The 9,792-nt window shown below is 44.0% G+C and overlaps 1 long non-coding RNA gene across 1 annotated transcript; it reads right to left on the bottom strand.

Moving 5' to 3' along the window:
* Positions 1-4,611: 4,611 nt before the first annotated feature.
* Positions 4,612-5,527, bottom strand: LOC123440926. The gene is made up of 2 exons (XR_006630381.1): positions 5,097-5,527; positions 4,612-4,707 (listed from the first exon to the last, which is right to left on the bottom strand). It is a non-coding gene; the product is annotated as an uncharacterized LOC123440926 (long non-coding RNA).
* Positions 5,528-9,792: the final 4,265 nt, after the last annotated feature.

Below are 9,792 nucleotides of genomic sequence, written 5' to 3'. Positions count from 1 at the left end.
CCAGAAAATAGACCTCGTTTTCCATACCTTCAGCAGCGGCTCTGGCGCCTTTCGCTTCTTTCCCGGCTCTGGCGCCTTTCCCGGCGGTGGGAACTCTTTCCAATTTTTCAACAACTCGTATATTTCCTCGCCGCTCCTCATAAGGGGGCGTCTTGGGGGTTCGGTTTCACCATCGAACAGATCCTTGTGTTTTCTCCATGAGTCATCGTCGCGAAGCCACCTTCGATGTCCCATGAACACGGTTTTTGAAGACCCGGGATCTCTATCTAGCTGGCGATACATTGTGTCATCCATGCACCTGACGCATCCAGAAAATCCGTGGACCACCTGCCCCGCGACATATCCGTAACCGAGATAGTCGTGCACCGTCGTGAGCAGTGCGGCTCTCATAGGGAAATATTCTTTCTCTGCGGCGTCCCACGTATTGGCTGGCGTTTTCCACAGCGTGTCTAGATCCTCTTTCAGCAGCCCCAGATATAGATTGATGTCGTTCCCTGGTTGTTTCGGCCCTTCAATTAGCATACTCATGTGAATGTACTTCCTCTTCATGCACAACCAGGGGGAAGGTTGTACATCCACACAAACACAGGCCAGGTGCTATGTGTGCTTCTCTGGCTGCCAAACGGATTGACTCCATCGGTGCTCGCGCCCAGCACGGTGTTCCTTGGATCGTCCCCAAATTCTGGGCATTCGTAGTTCAACGCTTGCCACTGGCTCGCATCCTTAGGGTGACTCAGCATCTTGTCTTTTTTATTTATCTCCGGATCATTTCCGTCATCTTCTCGCTTTTTCTCATCCCTATCCACGTGCCAACGCAGGAGCTTTGCTACCTTAGGGTCCGCGAAATACCGTTGCAGACGAGGAGTGATCGGAAAGTACCACACCACTTTTCGAGGAGCTTTCTTCCTCTTCTTGTATCAACTGACGCCGCACACCGGACATATGGTAGACTCCGCGTGCTCGTCCCGATAAATGATGCAATTGTTCGTGCACACATGGTATTTCACGCGCGGTAAATCCAGAGGACACACGATTTTCTTCGCCTCCTCGAAACTGGTCGGGCACTTGTTCCCCTTGGGAAGACGTTCGTGCCAGAATGACATGTTCTCGTCGAAGCATGCGTCGGTCATTTTGTGTTTTACCTTCATCTCCAGAGCCATGAGTGTTACTTTCAGGCGGGTATCCTCGGGCCTGCATCCTTCATACAATGGAGTAACCGCGTCTATCTCCAGTTGATCTAGCTTGGCTTTCTCTCGGGCAGCAGCTCTTGCGTTATCCGTCTGCTTGAGAAGCAGCTCTTCAATATGAGGGTCCTGCACCCAGGCCATCGATGGTCCATCGTCGTCTGCTACGGCATCTTCATCTTCATGATCATGCCCTTCGTCTGCTCCGGCATCTTTCTCATCATCATGTCCGACATCTTCTACATGATGATTGTGTCCTGGAGATTCTTCGTCTTCTCGCCCGCCCTCGCCGCGATTGTCTTGCTCATGCCCTTCCTCATTTCTTTCCCGCCCCCCATGGACGACTTCCTAATCATCTTCATCACCTTGCCACCGATAGCCATCCATGAAACCACGCAAGAACATGTGGTCCCGCACCTTTACGGAATCCGGGTCCATAAGACTCTTCAGCTTGCATCTTCGACACGGACATCTTATCTCCGTCTCGTTCTTTTGAAGCATCTCGGCCTTCGCGGAGCTCAAAAACCTATTCACGATGCCTTTGGTCATCGTGCGGACCATGGTCGCCTGCGGGGTAGAGCAAAACGATATTTTAGAACAAAAAAAATTTGGCATGACTTTGCCTAAAAATAGGACAAAAAAGAATGCATAGTGCCAAATTCTCGCCGAAACGGAAATGAATCAACATTCCGGGAAAATATTGGCAACTATCGCATTTCAAATACCGGTACCTGCAAACACAAACATATATGCAACACCACAAACATATGCAACACCACAAACATACGTAGATCTAGCTAGGCCATAAAAAGTGCATGTGCACGTTGCTGGAGGGAGAAAAAAGTAGATCTACAACATAAAAGCTTTCCCCTTACTTACCTATCAAAAAAAGGTAATTTAACCACTTAATTTGGGTGAATCTATGATGCAAATGAGGTGAGGAGGAGGAGGCACCCGAGACAAGCTTGGAGGAGGAGGTGGAGAGAATGAAAGTGGGGAAAGTGAGTGTGGTAGGTGGTTGTCCAAAATATCTAGCTGGTCCCAGGTTACTAATGACGCACCACCTACATATGCGCCATTAGTAATGGCGCACCTCCTCTGGTGCGCCATTAGTAGTTCTGCAAAAAAAAAGTAGTGGCGCACCACCAACAAATGCGCCATTAGTAACGCTGGTTACTAATGGCGCACTAGTTGTGGTGCACCATTAGTAGTTTGCAAAAAAAAACCAAAAAAATTTATAGTAGTGGCGCACTACTAACAGATGCGCCATTAGTAACCCCCCTGGTTACTAATGCCGCACCAGCTGCTCGTGCGCCATTAGTAGTTTTGCAAAAAAAATAAAAATATAAAAATATAGTAGTGGCGCATCAAGTGTGTGATGCGCCATTAGTGTCCATCACACTAATGGCACACCTCACATGGTGCGCCACTACTATATAGTAGTGGCGCACTGCTTGTGTGGTGCGCCATTAGTATCTATATCATCTATAGCCCTTTTCCTAGTAGTGTAGTATGCCTCCCAGGTGTGCCATTAGTATGCCTCCCAGGTGCGCCATTAGTATGCCTCCCAGGTGTGCCATTAGTATAGCCCATGGTGCTCCATTAGTATCTGGTATTCTAGCATATGTATGTTTTGTTTCAAAACTACAAATTCAATAACACATAACATATATATCAAATATATAATACATAATATGTGCCCAATAGTTTTACTGATCCACAACACATAACATATATGCAAAGTTGCATAACAAATTTCATGATCCATATATCAAAACTCCATAGCATCCATACATCCAAAATTCCATAGCATCCATATATACATATAGTTCCATAGCATCCATACATACATAGCTCCATAACAAATATAGTTCCATAGCATCCATTCATTATTCACATACATTTTTTTGAGCTAGAATATTATTTTGTTTGTATTAATATGTTACCATTATTATTTTAGATGACAAAAAAGACAACTATGGCTCCAAAGGTTTGCTTTATGTCTTCACGCCACATAAGTAAACGAAGTAGAAGGGGCGCACGTTTAGGAGCTCCAGCGCGCGGTCCTTTTGAACTTCCCCTGGCAAAAGAAGCATGAATCAAAAGCGTTAGAGAAAGAAAACAGATGATTCAGAATTACAAATTTTGATACATATTGACTTCTAACAAAACAACACCAGCAATGTTTGTTACAAAATTTACGAGGTATCAAGATACTTAAATTGTCAACTAGTGATGACTACACACACACAGATATATATATATATACATAAGCTCCAAAGAATACAGCTAAGATTTTCAAGAGAACATTCACATACAAGAATAAGCACATGATGTTTGGTTCCAAATTATAAATATAAGCTGCCGATGTTGCGCTGAATCCAAAGTAATCCCAGCTACATAGGTCACAAGCTCGCTCTAATGAGATGTGATACCAAATGTTTAAGCCTGAAGGAAAGAAGCAATGGTATAGGCACAAACTTTCCAGTCATGGAGATGATACTACGATCATAGTGTTCACCCTTGATTGCAAACAAAATCTAACTAGTAAACGCACACAATCAGCATCCCCTATATATAATTCCATAAAAGTATTAGAACAGATGCATCAGAACTGAATTCCTGTGAGCAACAACAGGAATGAGCCTTCAGGCTGCGCGAGGAAGGAGACCGTCTTGGCAACCTTCTCCAAGCACTCCTGACTCTGCACCAACAACGAATCGCCATTCCTCTCCACAATTCAGTCAAACCTGTAAATTCTACTCGGGAGCTAAGCAAATGAAAGGGTTAACAATCCCACTGGGTACCTGTGCCGCTATGCCTGGTGCTGATGGAAGGCGAGGATCAAAATCGGTTTGACTGCTGGATAAGCAAGTGAATGTGCACCTTTAGTACCTAAGGAGCCTCTACTGATAAACTGGTAGAGAACTGAAGGAGCCTCAGTTGTGGCATACCTGAACAAGTGATCAGGCCGGACGAGGCAGCGATATGCTTGAGCCGAGGATGCGTATGTCCATCTACACATTGCCACCACCGTCCACCGGATCCACACAGCGCTCTAACTCACTAAAATATGGTTTTCTGGCCTCCAGCGGCCCCGCGTGCAAGCGTCACAGCAGTATGTAAAGTCCTAGTACGTTGCCTTTCTGCAGCATCCCCTGCTACGCATTGGACCATGGACAAACTCTCTCTCTCTCTCTCTTTGAGGATGGGGATAATCTCTCTCGAATAAATAAAAACGGGTGCTGCACGTGATATACAACAAGTTGATTAGTAATGTTAGTTATTTCAAAGGTTATATGATTGAATTCAACTACATTTAACAGAATCTTAGTTATTTCACTACATACCTACTGATCACAATACAACACAACAGTAAAATTAAGCAGCATGTCAGGTTATACAGTACACTGTAAGGCCATGAGTCTACACCACAAGTTAATGTGTTCTCCGGTTGAAGTGCCATGCAAGCTGATCAACAGCCACCATTGCTTGTGAAGCCGAACCAACAGAACCATCATACCTATGCATTAAGAACCAACATGAATAACATTAATTCTGACAGTCCAGGATGTGTACTAAAGCATGCTTAAGAGGAAACTTGATAACTGATTTCTGTAAGTTAAAAAGTGGAAACTTGATAACTGATATCCGTAAGTTAAAAAGTTCAACATGGGGATACGTACGTAGATACTAACAAGTAAGCTCCAATTTGCATAACTATAACTCCTTCACCTCCTGGCTGTGTTGTGTTAACACAACGAGCACAAAACCAGTGCTCGTGGATTGAGGTGACCAAATCTAAGAATGCACAATTTGCAATCAAAATATTGCTGGAGATAACAAAGTTAACTTGGTCGAATTATCCCTACATAATGAGGAAAGTTTAGACTCATAATGTGCGAGACTCACATTGGTTTGGTCCAATAGAAAAGAATTCCGTCTGCAGATTGTTCCTCCTAAAGAAGTTTATGAATGGTTGCAGATCAACAACAGTAAATTTTGTTCCCTCTTCCTCTGCTCTGGACAGTTAGAAAAGATTGTGACTTTAAACTTCTAAAACTTGAACATTAGTGTATCTTAATTTATTTATTTACTAAAAAAGATGATCTCCCCAGCGTCTGCATCGATTGATGCACACATCCATCTTATTACGAAGTTTCAATCATTCGGATAGAACATTCATGCATCTTAATGAACATGATTTTGCATATCTTTGAATCTAAGATCTTGGTCACATCTGTGATTCAGTCATTAACCTCCATACCGAACAATGCATCCCTAAATTTAGTTTATCCAATGTATCTTGTGGTAGCTATGGATGGAAATAATATCAACATTAAACTACATCTTTGCTGCATTCATCAACCAATATACGGTGCCAGTTTCGGATCGAACAAAGTCATGGAACGTGCTAACAAACTAACAAAATAACCGAGCAGCTTCCATCTGAACCAAACATCATACTTTCTACAACAGGCATCACCTCCCACCTCCATTTGGTTTTAGGAGAATGCTATGAATCAGTGAACATTTAGGGAAAATAGAGGGGCAGGGCGCGAGCAGAGGACAATACCTGTTTCGTGTTCCACGTGAAGAGAGACGAAAGGTCGGCGGAGATGTTCAGCGTCATGCTAACCTAAACAGGAACAGGTTGTACATCAAAGTACCGTCAGAATTCGATAACAGGGACTCGTTGGCGTTGAAGGCGGGAGATAGGGTACGCGCGCGCGCGCGGGGGGGGGGGGGGTCACCTCGTCGTTGGCGTTGGCCTCCTTCTGGAACCAGTTGAGGATCTGCGCGGTTCGAAACAAGGCAGCACAGATCGCGTGAGCGGGGCAGACGAATCGGGCAGGGCAGCGGACGAACTCAACCAAGACCGAGCGCGGGGCGGGGAGGAGCGGAGGAACAAGGGGAGAGGGGCGGGTACCTTGATGGAGGCGGTGGGGGTGGGGGTGTTGGAGCTGCCGCCCATCGCGCCTGCGCCCGCGAGGGTTGGGAGGAAGAGGGTGGTGGCAGTGGGGAATTCGGAGATGGAGGCGCTTATCTCGGCCTCCGGCGAGGTGGACGGACGAGGTGGAGGATCTGGCGGGGTGGGGGCCGAGAGACGCGGCGGTCGGCGGGCGGCGGTCGGTGGCGGGAGGAAACCCTAGCCGGCCGGTCGGGGGGAGGGAATGAGATGCGGGTGGGGGAGACGGATTTGCTGACGGGGGTGGGGCAGATGGTGGCAGTTTCCATGTAATAGCAACGGCGCATCCCCAGGGGGTGCGCCATTAGTAATCTCTTTTTTTTTATAGCAATGGCGCATTCCCAGGTGGTGCGTCATTAGTAGTTTTGTAAAATAAAAAAATTATAGTAGTGGTGCACCACCTACAAATGCGCCGTTATTAACCCTGGTTACTAATGGCGCACCAGCTGGTGGTGCGCCATTAGTAGTTTTGCAAAAAAAATTTTATAGTAGTGGCGCACTGGGTGAGTGGTGCGCCATTACTAGTTAAACTAGTAATGGCGCACTCTGCACCGGTGCGCCATTAGTACTTTTGCAAAAAAAAATATAGTAGTGGCGCACCGAGTGTGTGGTGCGCCATTAGTGTCCATCACACTAATGGCACACCCGCACATGGTGCGCCACTTCTATATAGTAGTGGCGCACTACTTTTCTAGTGCGTCATTAGTGTCTATATCATCTATAGCCCTTTTCCTAGTAGTGGAGGGGTCTTGTTATTTGGATTTTGATGGTGGTGGGGGAGGGGGCAACCTACATGAACCGCTTTGATGCCATGGTTGTGGTTGATTGCATGCACAGACATGATAGTGGTGTTGGTGGGATCAGATGGTTATCAATCGTCGGGTCCATGACAAACGAGCAAGGAAGTATAGCGAGGGCATGTTTTACCATATGAAGTTCGGGACGCTGAGGTGACCATGGCTGATTGGGATGTGGGAGACAACCAAATGCACCACCTAGGACATAAGTGAAACTCTAGGCATGATACGCCTAGGACAAACATGAAATTATCCAGAAGTGGCTTTTTACTATGCATAGTTGCATGTTAAAGTGGGCCTTTTTTCTATGCATGTTGAATGATGAAGTGACATGTTTGCATGTTGAGAGAAATATGTTAGAGCATCTCCAACAGCCGCCTAAAAAGTACTCCGCGCATTAAAAGATTTGTTTTTTGGGTGTCTGATAGCTCCAATAGAGGCTATAAAATTGTGCGCACGCAAAAAAAATTTGGGCACACGCTGAAAAACGCTATCCCGCGCACTATGTTTGGTGCGCCGGCTTGCGCGCATAACAAACTATGGGCTGCTGCAGGTGGGACCGTTGGATTGGGCTGGATTGGGAGCCGCACTAGTGCGCGTCTGTTAGAGATGCTCCGGTCCCCGCGCTGTAAAAATGCTACAGTGGCGCGCTAAAAACTTTATTAGGCGTGAATTTTTTGCGCCACGTTGGAGATGCTCTTAGTGGGGGCTAGCTATTTAGATATGAAGTGGATTTTTAATATGCATAGTTGTTGAGGTGGGCATTTTCCTATGCATGTTGAATGATGAGGTGACATGTTTGCATGCTGAGAGAAATATGTAAGTGGGGCTAGCTATTTAAATATGAAATGAATTTTTAATATGCGTAGTTGCATGTTGAGGTGGGTTTTTTCCTATGCATGTTGAATGATGAGGTGGCATGTTTGCATGCTGAAAGAAATATGTTATTGGAATTTTAAATATGCGTAGTTGCATGTTGAGGTTGGCTTTTTTCTATGCATGTTGAATGATGAGGTGACATGCTTGCATGTTGAAAGAAGCATGTTAGTGGGGCTAGCTATTTAGATATAAAAGATAAAAGATGAAGAGAAACCCTTCCATGTTTTTTTTGAATTGCACCGTAACAACATAAGTTTTGAGTAATGATTTTAGCCCACCTATTTATTCTACTCCCTCCATCCCACACAATATAATACATCTTTGTAAGCTATATTAGCTTGTCGAAACGTATTACATTATAAGACGGAGGGAGTAAATTTTAAGCAAAGAAACATAGGATAAGGATTTTACAAATAGGTTTTAACAAAATAATGTGAAAAATATTTTTTAATGAAACTAGTAATGCTTCATTGGTTTTCAAATTTTCTCAGTATGTATATAAAGTAATTTTACACATCATATAAAATGTCCATACTAATCTTGAAACAATGTTGCCACAGATTTAAAATGTATTTGCTAAAATGTTCACATTATTCATATAGGTACATGTATTCTTCTCTTTTAAACAAAAAATATACACCATTAAGAAGAAAAAAAATGTATGTATGTACTATTGTGAACGATAACTTATGTTGTGCGAACATTGCTTCATAAAAGTGATAACTGTGATACAACACTCTTAAGAAAATGACCCTTTTGTGTATCATGGCTTGGTCTCAACGCTCGGGAGTTTTACTGATGAAGATATAAAAAACCATGAACAAATTAAGAGTAGAAAACAGAAATAGAAGTAAAAAAAAAATAGATTAACCTGTGCATTGTTGTGGGCTATTTGGAACTGCAGGAATGATTTAGTATTTAATATACAACTCGATAAATTTTTTGCAGGTTATCTTCAAGGCTACCGCCTTGATCCGCACATGGTCATTACTCACTCCTGCGGAAGCCAGGGAGCTTATGGTTACTGGGTGTGCCCGCTGGGAGATGGTAGCTCAGGGTATCTTCAACCGGTTTGAATGACGACATATTAATAGGATAGATGGCTAGGCATCTAGTTATATGACCATCAGTGGTTGTGGCGCGTTTGGCGCTTTATACTTTTATTTTTGTTGGTCTCAGATTGATGTACTCGGTTCGAACTATTTTTTATCTCTTCAATTAAAAGGATGTATGCATCACTCGATGCAGAGGCCAGGGCGTGCCTCCTTTTCGAAAAAAAAATAGAAAAGTAAAAAGGAACAAAATAAGAAATGTTAGTTGGCGAACATCAGGAGCCAGGTTCCAGTGAACGCCCTTCCTGCCATCTGATCTGGCCGCACGAATCTTGGCGCAAATCCGATGCCACATCAACTCTCAGGATGCGTTCGCTGTAGGTGATCTCCTGGCGAACATCTCTGTTCATTTTTCTCCAGAAAATCACAGACTGGTGGGATCGAACTCGCGCCCATGCTAGGAGCCGTCGAGCGGGCTAGTGTACTTGTTGCGAATACTTTGACGCTCAAGCATCTTTTATGTACTTGAGTTTTTGTTTTGTTTTTGGTTTTCATTTGAAAGCCAAGAAATCCCGAATTTTTTCATTGTTTCGAAAGAACAAAAATTAGAGGTGATTTTTTAAGATGTGTGTGTGTTTGGGGGGGGGGGGGGGGTTGCTCTGGCACGCTTTAGAAATAGCAATTCTAGAGCACTGGCTTCTTCTTTTGTGCACAACAATATAAAAATCGTTTGTCCATAAAAATGTGCATGATAGTGAGTCCCTGATAGTGAGAGCATATACATGTTTATATTTTAAACAAACAACTTTTGAAATTGCTCTGCTATTTTCATCGATTTTTTCCTAACCAGCTTGGGTACCAAATTTTTTTTGAGGGGTAAATGTTTTGCTTTATTGATCAACAATGCGGAG

Source organism: Hordeum vulgare, chromosome 3H (assembly GCF_904849725.1).
Source record: "Hordeum vulgare subsp. vulgare chromosome 3H, MorexV3_pseudomolecules_assembly, whole genome shotgun sequence".
Classification (NCBI taxonomy): Eukaryota; Viridiplantae; Streptophyta; class Magnoliopsida; order Poales; family Poaceae; genus Hordeum; species Hordeum vulgare.
This window is presented reverse-complemented; position numbering and strand designations above follow the sequence as displayed.